At 35.7% G+C, this 21,530-nt stretch overlaps 1 protein-coding gene and 1 pseudogene across 1 annotated transcript in view; one reads left to right on the forward strand and one right to left on the reverse strand.

The window, feature by feature from the left end:
- The window catches only part of LOC117980150 (proline-rich protein 36-like), a 578,765-nt gene that overhangs the window by 241,201 nt on the left and 316,034 nt on the right, over nt 1–21,530 (forward strand). The gene's annotated exons all lie outside the window — the stretch shown is intronic.
- Nucleotides 16,077–16,383, reverse strand: LOC100971800 (ATP synthase subunit g, mitochondrial-like; annotated as a pseudogene).

Raw genomic sequence — 21,530 nt, forward strand, 5'->3', positions numbered from 1 at the left:
CACAGATGAAGATAGAGATGAGGAGAATCTGAGTTGGGACATTCTGAAAGTTATATAGAGGGAGAGATATTCTAGGTATACAAAGTTCTAGTGTATTCAATGGGAGCAGCAACCCCTTACTCATTCACTTCTTAAAAGTCTTCAACTCAGTTTACTGGGAGATCTTCTTTGAAAAAATGTCAATATATTATCCATTTAATTATGTAAATTTAAAATACTTATTTTTTTAAAGCTTACACAGCTATTTTTGTAGATATTATCTGGTTTCATAAAATCAGAGATTTTTAGGTAGTACTTTAATCAGCAACTTTCTTTTCCTGAGTTTGATTCAATTAGTTCTTCATCAAGAGGTCATGGTCATTGCTGACATTTTCTCGGTTATAGCATTCTTTCTTTTAGAATCTGAGTCTCTGGACAATAAGAATCTGTGCAACCAGAGAGGGAAAATTAGCTTGTGTTGGATTTCCATATTCCCAGGGAAGTTCATGTCTTCGCTTTGTAAAAGCTCTCCCTGTGGTTTATAGTTTGTGCCTTTCTCCTTTAGGACTCAAGTGTCTGTTTCCTTCAAAATTTACTGCATTTCTGAAAAGAAAAGCTAGTACAACTATTTTTATGTGGATGTGTCCATACTAGACAAAAAGATTTTAACTTCATTCATATCAAAACCTAAGATATTTGCAGATCTTTTTCATTAGAAGGCTAATGGCTCATTTGAACATCTGTTTCTTTGTTTTCCTTTAGGGATTTCCAACTATTCCCTAACCTCTGAGTGAGTGTGACAAAAATTACTCTACTGCTCTGTGTTAATGTGATATAGCATGAAATGTATAATCAGATGCTCCTTTCTAATAGACATCTCAATCTCAGCGTATCCAAAGCTGAACTCCTGATATCCAAACCCCAGGCCACATGCCCTACCACCCCCCTCCCCTCCGGCAGCAACCTGCTATTTTCTCCGCCTTTTCAATACCAGTTGATGACAGCACCATATTTCCAGCAATCCCCATATCACCTTGGCCCACACCATCCTGGTCTACCTTCTCTATCTTACCCTACTTGACTTTTTCTTTTCCCCATAGCACTTATCATCTCGTAACACACTATATGATTTATTCATTCATAATGTGTATTGTCTATTGTCTGTCTTTCTGAATTAGAATTTAAGATTTCTCAAAGGCACAAGGGCAAGGATCTTTGACCCAAAGGTCTAAAATAGTGCCTCCTTGGAGGGCAAACAATAAATATTTGTAAATAAAGGATGAAATAAGCAATGAAAATATTCCATAAGAGATTCTTGAGTTGGCTATTTTTATTGTTTAGAAGTAGCTAGAAGTAATCAATATCAAATAATCCCTTGGTGACTATCCAAGTTAGAATTATCCCAGATTTGCTATGATTTGGCTGTAAAAATAAGAGTGAGCTGAGTTCGGTTGGTTTCTAGGGACATCCAGCGAGTAAAACAAAGTGTAAGGACTAGAAGAATGCTTTCTAATTTACCGATAGTTAATTTTTGATAGATCTCTGATATGCAACACTTCAAGAACTGGTGCACGTAGAAAAAGACGTTCGCTATGGTCTTGAAAAAAATCCAGTTGATATTTTGCTGCCATTCTTCTAATTCAGTATGGTCACCTTATTCAAAGAGCTCTGCTCTGATCCTGACAATACTCAATACATTTGGATGATTAAATTTTTTTCTGCTTAAACTCTCTCATCCCAGCTGTAGAAATTAGAATTAGGTAGTTTTGCTTTGTTTCTGGCCCTAAGCAAGAAAATAAATTTGTTTTCATTAAAATTTTTCTTAGAACATGGGGGAAAAAGTAATGAGAAGAAAGAATTCATATTTCATTTTCTTTTCAGACAAGACAGAAGCCTATTATTGTTTATAAGATAAATTGTATAGAGAATTTGTGGGATGCCAAAGTTGAATTTTATAGTGAAAAGAATTATCATTTTGGTTTTTCCAGAAAGACTGGCTTTTACTTAATGTGTTTGATTAAAGAGTTTGAATGTCAGATACATTGTTTTGAGTGACATTAATTCATTTTCTATACTTTAGTTTGTAGGACCAGTATTTCAATTTATATGATGATCTGCTTCAAATTGACATAATAGAAATTGTTAGAGTTTTAGAACCAATGGCACAGGAATAAAATGATTAAACAACTTATATTCTGTGGTTCTATATTCTGATGGAAACCATCTGAAGATTTATACAACTTCAGAATTGGAAGGAACTTGAAGATCTATTTCAAAAAACTAATTTTATATTGGTCGGAGCTATGACTAAGAGACATTCCATGACTTGCCCAAAGGTTTCCCATCACACAGCTAGTTAGTGGCAGGACCAGAGCTAGACCCAAACATGATGACCAATGGGGCAGAACTTTTTCATGGTGTAGTTTGCTTTATATGATTTTTTCCTTCTTAATTTCAGTTTAATTTTATTATTGATATTATCATTGGAATATGAATTCTGTCATGTTTAAAATTTCACTTGTTACTTTTGATGTTTTTAAAAAACACGTTTAAAATAAGTTTTGTGAATATTTGTGCTTTCTTTTTCTGGTTCCTTTTGAAAAAAAAAGAGCCCTTGTCTGAATATATATGGTTGCTGTTCATATATTCAAAACCAAGCCTTTCAAGAATTCGAGATATATCATAGTTTATTGTATTATTTTCCATTCGTGGGATGTTTGCCTCCTGGTTAAATTTCTCTTTTCATCTGTGGTAGTTATGCTCGACTTACCTTTTCAGTCTCTGCGTTCTGGATGGTGACTGAGCAATCGAAGGACAGTAGAGGTTTAAACCAGATTTAGGTGCTGTCCTAATGGTTGTGTCCATTTTAACCTTCCAGAAGCTGAATTTTGAGCTGAAGGATCTGCTACCTTGGAACCTGACTTTCTGCTTTAGCTTGGCTGTGGAGAACATTCTTGATTGTGAAGAAGTAATTCCTACTAGGAAGCAATTTGTATCCAAGAGCTATCATGTTTCAAACAGCATTAGTAGAAGCATTTAGCAGTGCTGATCAATTTGGATAAATTTGGAAGAGAAAACAGAGATTTGTAAATTATTATGGGAAACAGAATCTGCAGATTGGTGGGAGGAGGGAAAAAAGACTAGAGGAGGAAGGAAGCCATATCCTAAAAAGACAAGAGCTTGGTTATATACTGGCGGTGTTGTAGGGAAAGAGAAAATTGCACTAAGCTGCTCTAGTGTCCGGCTCCCTCTGGAAAGCACTGTGATTTGGGGTAAAATAGCCTCGGATGGGGAGCAAGCAGAATTAAAGCCCATCAACCCAGGAGCGCCTGGCTGACAAGTCCAGCAGTAATGGTGAGGAGAGACAGCAGTTGATCTGGAATCAACCGAAACCTGGTTCCAGAGCTTGGTGGGTGCTAACTGCAAGGACATACCTTGAGGAAGGAGTTTCTTGCACCAAGAATTGGATCTTCAGGAGGGAGCAAGCTATGATAAGGAGGATGATGAAACATGGGAAGCTGTTAGGCCTGAGCAGGGAAACAAACATACTTTACGATCTGATAGGTCAGCCCGGGAAGGACATAACCCCAGAAATTGTGGGCGATGTAAACTGGCTTGTATATGTTAGGTCTCCCTAGACTTTTCAGTGTGTAGACACAGTGTATCTTGTTAGTATTAGATATGTTCATTATGGCAGGTGTCTGTTAGTAATCTGTCTACTGTCAATCCTTCTCTCTCTGGTTCCCTTTCCCTCATTAGATTTTGCTGGATAGAGGAGTGACTGTACTGCCTATTGTTCCACACTGTTCCATACCCTGCCCACCCAACTTAACAATTGCACCCCCACCCCCATCTCCACCCTCTAGCAAGCTCCCTACCTGGCCCTATTTCTATCCCCTTGGCATTTATCATCATCTAATATTCTATATAATTTACCTACATATTATATTTATAATTTATTATCCATCTTCTCCTCCTGGAATGTCAGCCCTATGAGGGTGGAGGATGTTGTCTGTTCTCAGTTTTTGTTTCCCGAATGCCTAGAACAGTGCGTGAGGGCTTAGGAAGTTATTGAATAACTAAATTTTGACTAAATTGTTGGGCCCCTCAATAAATATCTTGATTAGTGGCATACATCTGATGGTTCTATCATTCTCTGTTCCTTGCAAGTAGGGCTGCAAAGCCAGATTTTAAAATTAGCATAGTCTCTTGTTTCTCTCTGAGTTGGGGGCAAGTACAAAAGGATTGGCCTGAAAGGAGAGAGATAACATAAATTAAGATGGGAGTGGCCTGGGACCCAGAAAGACTGAAGCACAATTTAAAGGTCTTTCTGCTCGAGTTGACTCTAATTCGAAAAGGCCCAGAATTTCCCTCAGTGTCCAGCTTACAGTTAGGAGACCTTGCATATAGTTTTGTTTCTGTCACAAATGTACTACTTGATGTTGAACAGATTACTGTATTTGTTTCATTGTTTATGAGATGAGGGTAATAAAAGTTTACCTTTTTGTGTTGCATAAAGCTTTTTAAGATAACTACATGAGACACAGTAAAATACTTTAAAAAGTTGAAGATGCTAAACATTTGTAAACACATTATTATTATTAAAGCTTTTATCTTTAAATCTTTTCCCTAAGATACCATATCCCAATGTGTAGGCCAAGATTTTAAGGCTTGATATATAATTGTTTTAGCTAATATTGTTTGCTTGGTTTCTATATGAGACATTTCCTGGTTTAGAATATCAATGAGTTTTTGTATGATACTTATTTTGTATCTTCTTCATTCAGATATGAACATAAGTTACTCCACCGGCAATCAGAAAATGATGTTTGACTATTTATGATCACTGACTTGGGCTGAGAAAATCCTGGATTTGAAGTGAGGAGTGGGATGGAGGTTGCATGGAGCGCCTGTGGGGGAAGCCTTGGCAGGTACCGAGGAATGAGTTTGGCAGGAACTAGCCCATCAGGTGCATGGGCCATAAAATGAGGCCATGAGGGACGCAGTGTTCCTGATGACAGTGTTAAATCCGTTTCAAATAAAGTGAACTGTTTGCTTAAACTTTCCTGTGTTCCCTCAGACCTTTGGCGCTGAGAACCAACTCAATATAGAAATTAGCTCACCCAGAGACTGCGGGGCAGAAAGACTCAAAGCACAGACTGTTGTGTCAAAATTGTGTTTAGTAACACAAAACTCTCAGGAAATATTTGCCGTGTTGCTTTTTAGAACTTTCTAGTGTGAACAAAATTTCCTCTTCTTCTGTTACAGCTCTATTATATCTTATCAATCATATTCTTTTAGCATAACATTTGAAACAAAGTTTTTACCTGATGAAATACATATGTATTCAGCTTTCTGACAAACCTCTGCTCTTTTAATTTTAATTTTTTGTTAAAATTATGCAAAGAAAATTGCATCCCAAGGAAGCATTGATTATACCTATTCTCATGGTTATTTCGTGTTTTATTTTTATTTTTATGTGAACTCTTTTTCGACGACCTTTTCTTCAGTGAAGATTGTTTCAAATAAAGCTGTCTGATATAGAGACATGGTTGCTAGGGAGACAGAGTCATGATGGCTGATGTTACCAGGGAAGGTAGAGCGGTGAGTCCCTGATTATGGAAGAGAACGATTTTTCATTCTCCTTGAAAGCGAGTCTTCTTTATACACAGATGACAAGTTCACTAACTCAGTAGAAATAAGACTTCAGAAAGAAATATTAAATTTTAATGTTTCCTCAGAGTGATGTAAACCTAAAGACTTTTTTTTTAGGATGAATGAATGAGTTTATGCTCACCGATCTCTCAATCTGTGGTGAATATTCTTTTGGAAAAACCAACATGGTGCAAATCTTTTGGTTTATAAAACTAGGTAAGCTCTCTAAGCCCTCGGTCTCATCATCTGGGTTGGATGAGGAATCTTTGTTTAATATTTCTCCCATATTCATATTTGGTTATGTGCAGATCAGTAAATACTGTGATCCACTATGTGCGAGGCATATTACTGGGGACTTTTCATACATTTTCTAATTGAATTCCATAATCCTGATGCAAGGTATTGTCATTTTAATAAACACTAGAAAGTGTTCTGTGCAGTGGAACAGGAGGGATCTGAATCCTGTTCAGTGCCACTAAGTTCTTTCTGTTGAAACATCTTGTGTAATTCTATAGCTAATGAAGAATTGAATAAATACACAAATATTCCAATTTCATGTAAGCAACAACAGCACAGGTCCTTTTTCTGTTAGTTTTACCAATACTTTTGAAAATCCATAAATGATAAAGTTTAATGAAATAATTTTAGGAGATTATCCTGGGTTTTGAAAAACAAAATGTGCTAAACCTCACTTAAATTTACCATTCAAAAGCTTGATTGGTTCCTTATTGTTTGGGTCTCCTTTAGAATGGTTTAAAAACCCTCACAATGTAACTCAACTGAAAAGAAAAACTTACTTAATATCTTGTATGTAATATTGTGCTAGAATGGGTAAAACTGCCATGAAGTTCTTTATTTATATAAAGAATTCAGTGGAGATATTATCAGATTATAACAGGAAAGCATTTTTGTAGAAATGCCCCTTCAATATTTTAAATTGGCAAACAGTCAATCCTATCACCCATATGTTGACCTTCAATTTCAGATGTCTTCATCTGCAGTACCCTAGAACTCTTTAGTGACGTTCCAAGGCCAGAGCCAAAGAGCATCTGCAGCTTATTCTGAGATAAGGGAGTTTTCAGATTACGGCATCTGACCAAAGTACATGGGATCAACCACTGTCCTTTAAGAAAAGGTTGCCACTGTTTTGCTTCATATGTGAAGAAGGCATGAGTCAAGCTGAAGAATAAATTGGCACCCCATTAGATTGAGAAGCCACATCTTGTAGCCCAGAATATCTTTTAGAAAACAAAACTGGATTAAAAAAGAGAAAGAAATGTTCTTGGAGAGCAAGAATTGCTCTTGGAGTGCAAGTTGTATGACCTGAGTGAGATTTATTGAGGCAATTGTGTCTGGGTTTTCAAAAGTACTGGATAATTTTATGATCACCACTAGCCACTTAGAGCCTGGTCAGTGGAGATATGAGAGAAAGGTTATTTAAGGCTTCTGAATATGAGCTTATTGCCCCTGGGAATTAGGATTGAGAGTCTTTTCCATGCAGTGCTTTTTCCTACGCTATGCTATGCTATACTATTTTTTAAGAAGCAAAAAAGAAAAAAGTTAGATCCCTTCCTCTGAAATACCTTTTGCTGATTGCTATAAGGGGCAGGACATTTGATTAGGTGGACTAGCTCAAGTATAGCAAATGCCACCCTACTTTAATAGATGTTACTTAGAAACATAGTGTTTTGGGATCACTACCTTAATGGTTATCTACAAATTTAACACTGCCAATCTCTTATCTCCCAGAGGGCGTGGGCAAATTTTTAAATGACTCCAATTTTAGTGTTTGTGACACTGTGCATTAGATGTAAGCCTTTGCAGCAGACCTGAATCTTGAACGCAGACCGAGATAAGAGATTTATTTAAAAGACAAGACTTGTTTCTCCAACTGCTGGATGCTCATAAAACGTGGCAATCAGATAGAGCTGTGTGGGTTTTAAACAAGGAAGAGAGAGGAGGTATTCTTCCACATACTTTGTGATTTTTATCTATAAACCAACTTTCAAGAAAAAGCCTTATAGTCACAGTAAGATGCCATATCTATGCAAGTTATTAAGGGAAATAGTGACATTAATCTGTAAGATTTTGTTAAATGAGCCAGTTTTACTGTTTTAAGGGATTCAATTGATTTAGAGTCAAAATAGTCAAATTATTTGTGTAAATTTCCCATGTTGATATAGTATATGGATTATATGGGTATGTACACTTCACAAAGCATCCAGAAATTAAGCAGGAGGCCTTGTGTATAGTTTAATATGGGCCTCATATAGAACAGAAAATTATACATTCAATTCAATCCCAAGATATCTATTGAGTCTTTATTTTATGTCAGGCATTGAAGCTGTGACTATGGATTGGCTACGGAGAAAAGCAATTCTACCATTAAAAAAAAAAGCATATTTACTGAATACAACACTGCTAGTGAGACAGATTGTACAAAACGGATCAGGATTATTTGACCTTAGTTGCTATGTCAGCCTTCATTACCTATTCTAAAGCATGTAGAATATTGGTCTGTTACAGCAAAGACCCAAGAGAACTGCATATTTTTAGGTTATTAATCACAAAATTAAAAAAAATGATTTCATGAACATGTAAAATCTTCTTTGTTCTTTGGACACACAGAAATTATTATCGCTACATTTTTTCTTTTCTTTTTATTCTTTTTTAATAGGGAGTAGCTATAATTGATTCAGCACTACTTTACCAGAATAAGTAAAGGTCTATTTGCCTTGCATGATATTAAATTAAATCTGTTTCAGAGATAAACAACTTAAATTTTAATGCTTCACATTCAAGAGTGTGTCTGTGCCAATATTTAAATAACACAATACATCTATCTTTCAGACTTTGATTCAATGTTTTGGTCTTCTTTGGTTTTAGGCTTTTATTGAAAGCTTGAAATGTATCTAATCCTTCTCTTTTCTGGAAAGGTGAGAGTATTGCTCCAAACTTTGCTCAATTAAAGAAATTGTGCAAATCTTATATCAGATTCTCCTACTGAGTTATTTATTTGACCAGTTTAGAGCAAGACTTAGTTTGCCTCATGATTAACATAAGGCAAATAATATAATATGGCGTTACTTGTATTGTTCTTTCAGTATATTTGATAGGAGTATAGATTGACCACAGCATCTAATATGTTCTTATAAAGAAATTTGTTTCATGTCCTTCCTCACCTATGTGAATCACTCCCATTCCCCAAATAACTGAAGGTGAGGCATTCCTTCTAGGATTTTTAAATGAATATAGTTATTTCTTTTTCATTTTTCATATATCAGATGAGCCAGTGGAGTGTGACTAGAATACATTTTCCTTTTCAAGAAATTTTTTCTTCTTTATATTGGCAAATATTCCTGCTGTACTACCTCCTTCTTTATGGAAAGTGTGTGTGTGTACATATAGTTTGTATTATATGTATAATACGTAGATACTTTATGGAGAGAGAGAGGAAAAGTATGTGGGTGTCTATACATATATACATATATATACACATATATGTATAGACACACACACACGCACAGATTATCCTTGACATAATGAAGTTACATCCCAATAAACTCATTGTAAATTGAAAATATCATATGGCAAAAATGCATTAAATATGCCTAGCCTACTGCACATCATAGCTTAGCATAACCTACCTTAAATATATAGTCAGAACACTTACATTAGCATACAGTTAGGCAAAATCATTTAACACAATAATTTATTATTTTATAATAATGTGTTGGATGGCTCACATAATTTATTGAATATTATACTGCATGTGAAAATCAGCAGGTTGTATGGTTACTCGAAGTATGATTTCTACGGAATGCCTATAACTTTCACAGCCCTTTTAATGTTGAAAAATGGTTAAGTTGAACCACCATAAGTTTGGGAACCATCTGTACATATATGTATGACACAAGCATTTTGCCTCATGAGACAAGGAAGTGTAAGGAAAAAAATTAGGAACCTACCATTATTTCTTCCATTTGGGTAAGTTTCTAAAGCCTAAAGATTTCTAAACTTGGGCAAGTTTCTAAACCTTTAAGAACTGCAGTTTCTTTATTTGCAAAACAGAGCTAATCGTATCTACCTATTTTGGGTTTCATGAAGTTTAAATTAATGTGCAAAGCAAATCGATTATGACAAATTGTAGAAAAGTGTCAGCCTTTTCCTCCTTAATGTTAGTTAGTGAGTATATTAGCAGGACAAAGCAAATTATTCTTTACTGTTTTCCATGAAGATCCGTGAGAAATAGTATGACTATGTGTTACATTTTTAATATATAAGATTGTCAATCTGAAGAAATGGGATGTAGTACTAGGAGATAATGATGGTATTGTTTAACATGTTTTCTCAGATGTAATCAAAGTACACTCATTTGAAATTTTATTAACCATTGAAACTACTCTCTAGTTTGACAAATTATTTCAGTGAGTGGAGTTGGTTTTGAACATTGTATTTTTCCCCCTGAAAATATTGTGTACAACCAAAATGTATATTTTTTACCATGCAAATACCCAGTTCATAATTGTGCCAGGAAGACTTCTTGATGAGTTTAAATACAACACAACCCTCAGATGTGGCAGTTCAAATTGTAATCTATTAAACATTTATAAGTAGCAGGCATTTGTGGTGGATAGTCTCCAGTGACGGTCACCTCAATCCCTCTCTTCCCTGTACATGTCTGCTGCTCTTCCCACCAAGAGATGGAGTCTTATTTCCATCTCCTTGAATCTAGGCTTGCCTTGGTGACTAGTGTGACTAATAAAATGGGGCAGAAATGATGCTCTGGAGCCTCCAAGGCTAGGTTATAAGAAGTTTCATAGCTTCTTTGTTGATCTTTTGGGATGTTTCCTCTCAGAATCCATCTGCTGAGCTGTGAGAAATCCACACACATGAAGAAACCATGTGTAGGAGCCCCTGCTGGCAGCCCCAGCTGAGCCCCGGTTGGCCACCATTATCTACTGCCAGCCTTGGATGACCAGCTCAGTCAAGGCTGCCTGTGGCTATTGGACTGAAACCACATAAGAAACGCCAATCATAGAGATAATAATAAATTGTTGTTTTAAGCCACCAAGTTCTGGGATAGCTTATTACATACAGTAGAACAGCCTTATAAGCAAATTACATGGTGACTTATACAAACATGTTCACATAAAGATGCAGTATGTGTTATAGGAAACCTCAAAATATTAAACAGTTTATGCCCTTAATAGGCCCAAATTCTGTTTTTTATTTCAATGGGATCAAGTTTCAAAAACATAGTGAATGTATGGTGTTAGATTTGAGGGAGAGAATTGAAATACAGCATTTTGGAACCCTAACCTTCATATACATCCATCCATTCATTTGAATATTGATTATGTACATATGCAAAGCAATATACCAGGTGCTATGGGGGATAAAGGGATGAATCAGAAAGCTATACTAATATTAGCATTTTGGAAGCCCCTCCTTTTTCTCCCTGAAGACAATACAACAGCATTCACATTTCCAGCTGAGTTTTCATTTGTTCATTTCCATACTTTTGACCATTTTTTCATGTTATTAGTTTCTTTGAGTGTTTGGAAATGTAAAAAGGAAATTGAAGAATGTGGCTAAATACACAATGACATAGTAACCTTAAAACAAACAAACTAGTAAGCAGTCTAGAATTTCAATGAAGATTTGTATGTTGTATTTTTTCCTCAAAAACATATTTTTTTCACCCCATAATCTTGCTGTTCTTTCAGCGAGATTTATATTCATGATCTGGTATAAATGACAGGATGGATCATAGATTATTTTGTAGCTCAGATGCTTTAGATGTTATAAACCAACTGCTTACTGCTTTCAAGTATTGTCACTTTGCTAAGAGCCTGAAATTTGAAGGGAGAGAAGTTGGACTCTACTTCTGACTCTGACAATTATTATCTTTTCACCTAGGGTAATCTGGAAAACTCACTAAGCCTAAGTTTCATTATCTATAAGTAAAATGTAAAGATGATATTGGTATCCAAATAGTATTGTGAATATTTGTTGTAATCATTCATGTAAAGTACTTGCAGGGGTTCTAGCACATACTGAGAGACACAATATTTTTTCTGAGATCATGGTCATGCGTGATTACATTACATTTTTTAGAACAGAAAAAGAAATGGTTGTTAAGAGTTCTGTGCAATTTTATTTAGGTTCCACAGTGAATCACTGGGGGCAATTTAAGAATTATTTAGACCTATTTACTTCTTACAAATGGTTTTAAAATTTAAAATAATCTTTTCAAAAGCAGCACAGGCATTCTTAAAATGCAATTCCATGCAGATAGACCACTTGTCTGGTTGAGGTGGGGATGGGGAACAGTCTTACTTTGCACAGTGGTTCTCTCACGACAAAACTCTAATGGCTTAGTGAAGTCTAGTTTAAAAACTACTACATGGGCCAGGCGTGGTGGTTCATGCTTGTAATCCCAGCGCTTTGGGAGGCTGAGGTGAGTGGATCACTTGAGCTTAGAAGTTTGAGACCAGCCTGGGCCATATGGTGAAACCCTTTCTCTACAAAAAATACAAAAATTAGCCCAGTGTGGTGGGGTGCATCTGTAGTCCCAGCTACTTGGGAGGCTAAGGTGGGAGGATCACTTGAGCTGAAGAGGTCGAGGCTACAGTGAGCAGAGATGACACCACTGCACTCCAGCCTGGGCAACAGAGTGAGACTCTGTCTCAGAAAAAATAGTAATGTATTAATATTGGCTCTTCAATTTTATCAAATGTACCATACTACTGTTAATAATGCAAAATGTTAATAGTAGGGGAAACTGCAGAGGTTGCAGTGGGCTGAGATGGTGCCATTGCACTCCAGCCTGGATGACAGAGTGAGACCCCATCTCAAAAAATGAAAACAAAAACCAACAACCAACCAAACTACTACACTAGGCTATTATTTCTATGTTTGTAGCTCCATTTCTTTCTAGTCCTGCTTTTCCATGTGTTTTAAGCATTTTGAACCACGTATTAATTTAAATGTCCTCTGCCATTCCTTGCCTTCCTATCAGTTTTTATGTTACTATCTCCACCTGCTTAATCCTAACCTGTGCTTTTGCTTTTCAGCTGTAAACGTCATCACACCAGCTTGGAACTGAAAGGATGTCAGGGGAACATGTTTTAAGAAAACAACCTTAAAATGCATTAGCTTCCTATTACAAACCTTTTATCCCAATTAAAAAATGGAATCAAACATGTTTCACCTTAATTGCTCAAGCAGCCTGAGCTACATGTTCATCGCATAGTTTTAAGTTGTATAATTTGGGGTCTCTCCAAATAGATTCTAGGGAAGTTGGTAAAGGCACTATCAGCTGGTGAACACAGATGCTATTTCATTAACATATTTAGCCAAATCTTGATGAATCCTAATTTATATTTGCTTAAACCGGAAGTCTAATCTTTTTAAGTTCATTTTCCCAGACTTTCAGAAATCCCCAGTGATGTTTACACATTCATGAAATTTGCCTAGTTATAGGTCTTACTTCAGTAAGTCCAGTCCAAACCCCACAGACCTTAGAGTTGTTCCCTAATTCTTGTGCTCTACCCTCAGGCTTGACCACTGGTGTCACTACTGAGGCTAGACATCCTTTATATTTGACATGGATAGCTTGAACCCTGCTTCTGCACCTGTAAAGTATAAATGAGAATGTCCCATGTGTACCTGGTTAGAGAGAGGAGCTGAGAGTTTGCTTTAACAAGGAAGTGCTATAATAGTGGTAAAAGCTCTTTTAATTAAAAAAATCAAGTTATAAGAATAAAGTAGGCACCACATTACCTGACTTCAAATTATACTACAAGGCCATAGTAACTGAAACAGCATGGTACTGATATAAAAAGAGACACAGAGACCAATGAAACAGAATGGAAAATCCAGAAACAAAGCTACATGTTTACAGCTAGCTGATCTTCAACAAAGCTAACAAGAACTTACACTGGGGACGGTCTCTTCAATAATTGGTTCTAGGAAAGCTGGACATTCATATGCAGAAGAATGAAACTAGACTCTTACCTACCTCTCACTCTATATAAAAATAAATTCAAAATGTATCCAAAACCTAGATAAGACCTGAAACTATAAAACGACTAGAAGAAAACATAGGGGAAATGATTTAGTATGTTGGTCTAGGAAAATATTTTCTGAATAAGACCTCAAAAATTGTTGCTCACAGGAAACAAATGCAAAAATAAACAAATGAGGTTATATTAAATGAAAAATCTTCTGCATAGCAAAGGAAACAATCAACAAAGTGGAAAGACAACCTAAAGAATGGGAGAAAATATTAGTAAAGTATTAATCTGAGAAGGGAATCATACAAGAAACTTGGACATCTCAACAGCAAGAAAACAAATAAAAAACCAAACAATCCGATTAAGTAATGGGCAAATGATCTGAAGAGACATTTCTCAAAAGAAGACATACAAATAATGGTAAATATATGAAAAACATGCTGTTATTTTTAACTTTTCTGTTATGTTGTATCTCTTTTTTTTTATACTTTAAGTTCTAGGGTACATGTGTACACTGTGCAGGTTTGTTACATATGTATACATGTGCCATGTTGGTGTGCTGCACCCATTAACTCGTCATTTACACTAGGTATGTCTCCTAATGCTATCCCTCCCCCATTCCCCCCTCCCCCGGTATGTGATGTTCCCCACCCTGTTGAGAACATGAGGTGTTTGGTTTTCTGTCCTTGAGATAGTTTGCTCAGAATGATGGTTTCCAGCTTCATCCGTGTCCCTACAAAGGACATGAAATCATCCTTTTAATGGCTGCATAGTATTCCATGGTGTATATGTGCCACATTTTCTTAATCCAGTCTATCATTGATGGACATTTGGGTTGGTTCCAAGTCTTTGCTATTGTGGATAGTGCCACAATAAACATATGTGTGCATGTGTCTTTGTAGCAGCATGATTTATAATCCTTTGGGTATATACCCAGTAATGGGATGGCTGGGTCAAATGGTATTTCTAGTTCTGGATCCTTGAGGAATCGCCACACTGTCTTCCACAATTGTTGAACTAGTTTACAGTCCCACCAACAGTGTAAAATCATTCCTTTTTCTCCACATCCTCTCCAGCATCTGTTGTTTCCTGACTTTTTAATGATCACCATTCTAACTGGTATGAGATGGTATCTCATTGTGGTTTTGATTTGCATTTCTCTGATGGCCAGTGATGATGAGCACGTTTTCATGTGTCTGTTGGCTGCATAAATGTCTCAAAAAGTGGGCAAAGGAGGTATCTCTTATAACTAATAAATTGTTGGAATTTCAAAAATATATCATAATTTTTTATTTTTTAAATAGAACTATTAGTGCATATAGATGATGAAATTACTAGTGTTTCAAATTGTTCTGTCTTTTTTCTCCTTTCTTGCCTTTTTAGCAGTATTTTTGATTATTCCATTATTCCCCTTTAGTACTTTGAAAGTTGGACGTTATGTTTCCTTTCTTTTAGTCACTTTCTTAGAAATTATAATGTGAATAATTAACACATCAGACGTTAATGTCAAAAGATACCTTTACCTCTTTCCCAAGCAATACAAGTCTTAAAATGTCTTAATTCCATTACTCTTCTCTTGATTTATGTTATTTTGCTACACATCTTATTTTTACCCCCAATAATGCATTATGATTATTATTGGCTTTATATAGTAAAAATTAATTTATGTTTACTCAAATAATTCCTAATTTCTTTGCTGTTTTATTTTTTCTTGCTTTTCTGACATTCCACTGGGATCACTTTCATTTTTTCTGAAGAATATAATCTAAAATTTTATTAGTAAAGATCTGCTACTGGTAAACTTTCTTAATTTTTGTTTGCAAGAAAATGCCATTTTCCCCCTTTTGAAAAAATATAGTTTCTTTGGATATAGAATTCTAGATTGAAAGTCCATTTTTTCAGCCCATTAAAAGTATTATTCCATTATCTTTTGGTTTCCCTAATGTTCTTGAGAAGTTAGCTATCAGTCTAACTATTGATCTTTTGAAAGTAATCTTTTGTTTTTCTCTGGCTTCTTTAATATCTTTTCTTTGTCTTTGGTGTTGTTCTTCTTTACTGTAATGTGCCATTTCTCCTGGGTGGGGATGTATTAGACTTCTTTAATCTAAAGATTGATGTCTCTTATCACTTCTAGAATATTTTTCGTCATTATCTTCCCAAATATTGCCTCTACCTCATTCTCTCTTACTTCTCCTTCTGGGACTCTGATAAAAAATTTATTATATGTGCTAACTCTAATTCTATCCTTAATTTCTCTTAACTTTCCTTTGTCTACCCCCCAACCCCCATTTACTTGTTTCTTTATGTTGCATAAGGAAGTTTTTATTTTGACACATTTTATTGAGATAGCAATCTGATCACACATAGTTCAAGAACACTCAAATAATAAATCAAATATAATTAAATGTTAAAGTTTGGTCTTTAAACATTATAGCCAATGATGCCGCACTTGCCTCTGATCTCTCCAATATAAAAGCACATCCACACCTCAGGGGCCACCAAACCATTCAGCACAGCTTCCTTAACTGTGAGCTGTTTGAAACTAACAATTTGAGCACTACTATTTTTTAAGGCGCTGAATAGTTCTAGGTATATTAGCAGGGGGTGGAGGAACCAGCTCAACCTTGGTGTCATACCAAAATGTGGCCAATCAAGCCTTCAAGTAAGTCATAGCAGCATTCACCAGTGTTGAGGCCTTCACTACAAAGTTAGGGACAAATTGGGCCATCGTTCTAAGATGAAACGTTTGTCACCCCAAATGACCAGCTGAATCAGTTTCTTCTAATTTATTTTACGCTGCTTAATTTTCTGCTCAGCTGTGTTTAATCTGCTCATGAACACATCAACTGAGTTTTAAAATGTAAACAAAAATATTTTTTAAAATTCTAGAATATCTGCTTTATCCTTTCTCAGATTTGCTGGGTTACTTTTTATAACTCCTCATAGGTATATTAATTCTCCTCTTTAATAAGCATTTTATAATATATACCTAATGATTCTAATATCTTAAGTCTCAATCTGTTTTGGCTTTTTTTCTTCTCATGGTGACTTGTTTCAGTGGGTACATAGTTTTAATTCTGAGTTGCTCATTTTTCTTGGGAAATTATTTGTAGGAATACTTTGAGTCCTTGGGATAAAAATGAAAATAAAGATAAAGTCCAGAGATGACTTTTGTTTCTCTCAAATATCCGAGGGAGCTGTGCCTAGGATCATTGTAAACTAAATTTGCAGTTTAAGGTCTTTTGGACCACACAGGTGATATGAATTAGAGCTATAAATCTATACCAAGTTTGGCTTATGATTATAACCTTTCAGGGAAGATTTATCCCTTTTGCTCTCTTTGGTATCACTGGTATCAAGACATGTTTCCTTGGAGCCCCCTATAGGTAGGGAAAATAGAAGGTGGGAAGAGCTTACTTCTGATTCACTTTCACTGAGTGTGTAGCCACTTGGGGTCTCAAATTATTGGTTGGGAATTGTCTCTTATAGGCTTCCTAACCTGGGTTAACTCTGCTTTGTTTTTAATCCACCTGAGTCCATGAGGCTGTGAAAATGGAAATCAAGTTTATTGGTTCAGAAACTGTGTCTATGACAAAAGCAGCTTTAGTCCTTTGTTCACTATTTAGATTCTCTCTTCCACTTAGTTTTTGATTGATAATACTTTACTATTTTTTCATATCATACGTATTTTTAACATGACATTTTATATTTAACCCAGTATTTTAGTTGTTTTCAAAAGGTTAATTCGTCCCTCCAAATTCCCAGCCACCATAATGTCTGAAATAGAAATCTCCATTTCTTTCTATACTAGTAGTGAATCACTTAATCATATGCAGACTTGTCACATCTCTTGCTTTGTTATTAATAGTTATTGGATTGTATGACATTTTATGTGTATATGCCATCATTCCAATTGCATTGTAAAATGCCCAAAACAAGTTTGTTATGACCTGCATGGCACCTAAACAGTGCTGTTAACATCACCGTTGCCCAGCATATGTTGGCTGATTGAAAAAAATGGGTTACTATTTCTTCAAGGAGTATTCTGCTTTTTGTTTATCAGAATAGCACCAGTGACCCACTCGCAGTAAGTCATGCTCTTTAAGTTGTTCTCTATATCAGTGCTGATCTATCTCTACTCCTAGATGCCATTTGTCACTAGGGGATTACATTCATGAAAGGTAGGAGATTAGGAAATGTGAGTGTTACTTGTGAGTGTTTGTGAGATGGTAGTGGCAGAGATGGCTAGTTTTCTTCCAAAATCTGTTCTATTTTTCTTCCATTACGATAGGGTTTTTAGCTGGATATCCAGCTTCCTAGAAAAATAAAAATATACTGGCCAGCTTCCTTTGTAGTGAAGTATTAAATGTGGCTGTATTCTGGTCAATGGAATATAAGTGGAATTATCCTGTGACAGCTTCCAGGATCCTTCAATGTGAGTCAGTTTGTAGGTACCCATGAATGCTTGTTTCCCTTTTCCTCTAACTGGCACAGCATATATGTAAGGCTGCAATTCCATCTCAGACCATGAGTGAGGACAGAATCCATAGGATGCCAGAGCAGAAAGTTGGAAGGAGCCTGGGTCCCTAAGGGCTTTGTGAAACAGGGCTGCTCTACTGTCTTCCTGGATTGTTTACCTCTAAAATTGTGCCTGAAAGACAAACTTCTAGCTTGTTTAAGCCACTGTTATTTTGGGTTTCTGATAGTCACATCTGAACATTATTCTAACAAATCTAGGGAGTAAACAGTAAATCGCAGAAATTATGTAGCCAGGAAGTTTGTTTATAAATGTCTAGGGTCCATGATATAACATTTAGCCACATTAATTTAGAGATTTTATCAATCCTTAGACAGGTAGGATTGCATAGTAAATAGTGTAAGCTAATTTTATAATATGTTTTATACATTTAAATGAAATGTATAGTAATGTTACAGTTTTCAGTATATACTTTGAGTACCATTATTCTGTAATTTTAAAATTATCTTTTCAATATCTCCACATTAAATGCCTTTTCTGTAATATTATTGATAATTCTGTGGAGTAGATTAAACCACAGAGCAAGTATTCTCAGTCTTGGTTGAATTTCATGTCATAATGCAGTGAATGGCTCAGGAACCATGAGACATTTTTAAAAACATAACATGACTAGGTATTTGTGATTTATATTCATGCATATGAATTTTCCCACTAAAACAAAATAAACTGACCAGAGGCATTTCTACAATGTTAATTTTTTTGTTACACCATTGAGATATTAATATGATTATCATTTCAGCAACTTTGATTAATTTTATAAAAATAAGAGGGGAAATATAAAGATTTTACCAAATCTTTCAGAAACAGATAATTACCATGTAATATAGCTATTCTGAGACTTAGAACTGATTCACTCTTCAACTCATTCTATAGGATGGCAAAATGTTGCTGTTGCTTTCAAAAGAAGATAGCCTGCAAATGATAACTAAAGGCAATTTTCACTTACAGACAGGTACCAAAGTCTTGAATAAAATAATAGCAAATTGAAATGGCAGTATATAAGTCATCATACATCATGACCAAGTGAGTTTTCTTTTAGGTTTGCAAGTGTGGTTCAATATTAAGTGATAATGGTTTGGCTCTGTGTCCCCACCCAAATCTCATGTTGAATTATGAACTTCAGTGTTGAAGGACGGGCCTGGTGGGAGGCAATTGGGTCATAGGAGCAGATTTCCACCTTCCCCCTTGCTGTTCTCCTGATAGTGGGTGAGTTCTCACCAGATTTGATTGTTTAAAAGTCTGTGGCACTTCCCCCTTATCTCTCTCTCTTCTGCTCTGCCGTGGTAAGATATGCTTGCTTTCCCTTTGCCTTCCACCATGATTGTAAGTTTCCAGAAGCCTCTCAGCCATGTTTCCTATACAACCTGAGAACTGTGAGGCAATTAAACCTCCTGTCTTCATGAATTACTCAGGTAGCTCTTCATAGCAGTGTGAGAACAGACTGATACATTAGGAAAGCCACAAAGCTGGGTACAGCGGCTCACATCTGTAATCCTAGTACTTTGGGAAACTGAAGTAGGAGGATTACTTGAGCCCAGGAGTTTGAAAAGCTACCAGGGTAATGCATTTTACTAATTTTTTTTTGGTGGGGGCGGGGGGCGTTTTGCTCTGTCTTCCAGGCTGGAGTGCAGTGGCACAATCATGGCTCACTGCAGCCTTGACATCCTAGGATCAAGCAGTCCTCCCACATCAGCCTCCCAAGTAACTAGGATTAGAAGCACGTGCCACCACACCTAGCTATTTTTTAAATTTTTTTTGTAGAGATGGAGTCTCACTATGTTGCTTAGGCTGGTTTTAACTCCTGGTCTCAACAAGCAATCCTCCCACCTCAACCTCCCAAAGTGCTGGGATTGCAGATGTGAGCCATGTAATTCCAGCACTTTGGAATTCCAAAGCACTTTGGAGTTCCAGAGTGCTGGAATTACCCAGCCCATTTTACTAATAAATTTAAAGGGTGAGGGGATGATAACTCAATAGATACTGAAAAATCTCTAATCCTAATACAATTTCCTAGAAAGATAGAAATAAAGAAAAAATCCTTTAACTATAGTGTATTTATGAAAGATCGTAAGTATGGATTATACTTAATGTTAAAACATTAGAAATATTTATATTATAGCTAAGCACAAGACAAGAATATTCACTATAACTGGTAATAGTCTACATTGGAGAGAAGTCTTGCTCAATTCAATGAATTAAAAAATATAAATTATATAAAGTATATATTTTATAATATTGTTTATATTATACAATGTGTAATAATTTACATGTTTCTATTTTTTTTTTTTTTTTTTTGGAGACAGAGTCTCGCTCTGTTGCCCAAGCTGGAATGCAGTGGCACCATCTTGGCTCACTGCAACCTCCGCCTACTGAGTTCAAGCAATTCTCCTGCCTCGGCCCCCTGAATAGTTGAGTAGCTGGGACTATAGGCGCATGCCACCATGCCCGGCTAATTTTTTTTGTATTTTTGGTAGAGACAGGGTTTCACCATGTTGACCAAGCTAGTTTCAAACTCTTGACCTCAGGTGATCTGCCCGCGTTGGCCTCCCAAAGTGCTGGGATTCCAGGCAAAGTGCTGGGATTACAGGCATAAGCCACTGCACCCAGCTACATGTTTCTATTACTTATATAAGAAATGGAAATATTATGTAAATATATATTAAATAGCAATATATATTACAGAGTTATATGTTATATATGTAATGTGAATATACATATATAATATCATTGATGCAAAAAGAATAGAGCAATGAGACTCTAATGGAATCTAGAAATATATTCATGATTATATGAAACTTTAAAATGTAATACAGGTGGCATTCCAGTTTACTTGAGGAATGACTTCCTCAACAAAGCAGAACTCCTGCAATCTAAGAAGGAAAAAACCTGAGGGATTTGACTCTAAAAAACTCAGTGAGACAAACAAACAAAAAAACTGGTTATGATAAAAGGTAAATTTAAAAGACAAGCGGTAAAGTAGAATGAATATGTGTATGTGTGTATAAAAAAGAATTATCCTAATATCCAAAACCATCTCCATGTTAATAATAAAATTAAACTAATAAAGAGAAGGGCAAAGAATATGAAACACTGATGCATGCACTTCTGAAATGATTTTAACTCCGTTATGAATACTGGGGAAATAAAATTAATAAAAATGTTTTCTCCCATAATTTAAAAAAAGTGAAAAAAATTAATAGTGTACAGGTTTGGTGAAACTGGGGAAATGGTAACTCTGAATATACTGTTTGTAGAAATACACATTAGTTAAGACTCTGGTTAATCTATCAGATTTTTAAAATGAGTTTAATTCTTGAACCAAATTTCAACTTCTGTGC

The sequence above is a fragment of the Pan paniscus genome, chromosome 3 (genome assembly GCF_029289425.2).
Source record: "Pan paniscus chromosome 3, NHGRI_mPanPan1-v2.0_pri, whole genome shotgun sequence".
NCBI lineage: Eukaryota > Metazoa > Chordata > Mammalia > Primates > Hominidae > Pan > Pan paniscus.